This window comes from Nannospalax galili, unplaced genomic scaffold (assembly GCF_000622305.1).
Source record: "Nannospalax galili isolate Female #2095 unplaced genomic scaffold, S.galili_v1.0 scaffold379, whole genome shotgun sequence".
In the NCBI taxonomy this organism is placed as follows: domain Eukaryota; kingdom Metazoa; phylum Chordata; class Mammalia; order Rodentia; family Spalacidae; genus Nannospalax; species Nannospalax galili.
In genome coordinates this window covers 1,142,309-1,145,092 of record NW_008343963.1, presented here as the reverse complement: position 1 = coordinate 1,145,092, position 2,784 = coordinate 1,142,309, and positions in this window count along the sequence as shown.

The following is a 2,784-nucleotide window of genomic DNA, read 5'->3' as shown; positions in this document are numbered from 1 at the left end:
TTTTTTTTTTTGACTTATCTATAAAGGCAATTTTCCAAGGAAGAAATTATTTACAAATTAAGAGGTGAGAAAGTTCAACTAATACTTAAACAGACACTATTTGTCAGCATATATACTCAGTACATTAAAACTATTTCAATAGTCGTTTTAAGGTGTGAGACATAAAAATGATTATGCTTGTTATTAAACTTGTTCTTTGACAGTTTCATACATGTACATAGTTCTTTCTGTCCCAGTCCTCACCCTCTATTCCCCGCACCCTTGCCAATATTCCCTTCTGTAAAAGTCTCTTTCTCATATCTATGTCATTTTATTTTGTGACTCACAAAGTTTAATGCAGGCTGTTTGTGTGACCATGGCGTTGAAATTGTCCACTGAAGTCCAGTGCACACAACTGAAGATAATGATTGTCCCTCCCCCAGATTCCAGCAGTAACTAGAAGTTCAACAAGAAGGAGTAGGGTGCCATTAGTTTCCCCCAGTCCACATTTGAGGCCACTGTAGCTGCTGTGAGATGATGATTGCAATGACGGTGACAAGTGCGGAAAGTGTTTCACAGCCCTTCTCCTCATATTCTGGCTCTTACATACTTTCTGCCTCCTCTTCCACAATGTTTCCTGTACATTCTAGGAAGTGTTATAATTGTGTTTGTGGCTGAGCACTCAGTGGTCACTAATTCCCAGTAACTTGAGCTACAATGAGTCTCTGCATTCATCATCATTAACTGCAAAGAGAAATTTCTCTGATGAAATCTGAAAATAGCAATTGCCTTTGGTTCAAAGTAAATATGCAGAAGGCTGTTGGGGCAATATCAATTTAGCTATACAATAGTAATAAGTTCCCCTAGGACTTAAAAATTCCCTAGCCATTGGTTTTAGAAAGGTTTTACAATACCAAATGTGAAAACTTTAAAGCAGGCCTCAAATCCAAGCAGAAAGCGGTTGGATATTCAGTTACTAGCATGCACCTGTATAAGCATCTTACTTGACAAGTTAGTATTGTAGTTTATAGGGATCTCACTGGTTAAGACTGTTGGTATCTTTCCTTTGGCAGCCTACATGGTATCTTCCAGTATGATCAAAAATGGAATTTAGGAGGAAGCTTCTAGTTCTCTTCTGGATTGATTTCTCTGTCTTTCAATACTGGTATGTCTTGTCTTCAGCAACACAATCTTATCAGTTAATTCTGACAGACACCCGAGAGGATGGTTTATGCAGCTTGCTTCCCTAACTGATAGCTCTTAAGGCTGCATCTCATGTCTGGTACTGGTAAGTTGCTTTAATAACCCTTTGCTTTTAAATGCAGCACTATCCAGCCATGCATGTTATTACCCTTTAACATTTCTAGTTACATTCTTTGTCTAACAATGTGACAGGTTTTTATCTGGCTTTTTCAGAGTCTTCATTTTGCTTAGCCCTCCCACCCGATCTCCTCTCTTTCCATCACTCTATTCTTACATAAACTTTTCCACCCCCAGTGCACCCTCCTCTTTTCTTTCATACTGTTAATGTTATACTCTGTCCCTCCCTTAATACAACCCCACTGCATGATCCCTTTCTGATTTATTTATTTATACAGGAACTCTATGTTAAATACAGGAATCTAAATATCTACCTCTAAGATCCACATGTCACATAGAATATGTGGTGTTTACCTTTGTTTTTGCCTGGGTTACCTCACTCAGTATTTTACAGTTCCATGCAGTTACCTGAAAAAGTTCATGATTTTCTTTTTCTTTACAGCTAAGTAGAATTTCATTCTGTACTCATTTTCATAGATGAACATCTATGCTGATTCCATTTCTAGATATTGTGAACAGAAAAGCAATGAACATGGGTAGGAATCTCTACAGTAAGATACAGAGTTCTTTGGGTATATGTTCAGGAATGGCGTAGCTGGGTCACAGTTTAGTTTTTTTTTTTTCTTTTTTTTTTAGTTTTTTGAGAGACTTGCAGATCGTTTTCCATGGTGGCTACATGAGTTTACATTCCAACCCACACTAAATACAGGTTCTTTTTCCTTCAAATCCTTAGCAGGATTTGTTGTCATATATTGATAGTCATTCTGACAGACAAGAGATAGGATTTCAAAGTAGTATTTTTAATTAATTACTTATTTTTTATTTTATATTTATGACTGCTTTATCTGCTTGTACATAAATTCACCCATCCCATGCAATGCCCACAGAGGCCAGAAGAGAATCATCAATTCCCTTGGAACCAGAGTAACAGACAGTTATTAGCTGCCATGTGGATGAAGGGAATTGAACTCTGTTCCTCTGGAAGAGCAGTCAGTACTCCAGCCCCTCAAAGTAATTAGTTAATTGGAATTTCCCTCATGGCTAATGATGATGAATATTTTTGGTTTGTTTTGTGTTTTGGTCCTTTTGAGACAGGGTTTCCCTGTAGCCCCAGCCGGCTATATACACCAGGCTGGCCTTGAAGTCACAGAGATCTTCCCGATGAATATTTTTTAAAAAGTTGATTAAACATTTGTATTTCTTCTTTTGAGAATTTCATGTTCAGATTTAAGACCTCTTTTTTTTTTTCTTTTTGAGACAGGGTCTCTCTGTAGCCCTAGCTGTCCTGGGTCTCACTATGTAGACCAGGCTGGCCTTGAACTCACAGAGATTCACCTGCTTCTGCCTCCCGAGTGCTGGGATTAAAGGCGTGCACCACCATGCCTGGCCAAGGCCTATTTTTTTTCTTATTGTTCATTTTCTTGCTGTGTGGTTCTTTGCGTTCTCCCTGAGTTCATGATATTAATCCTCTCTTAGGCGTAAAGC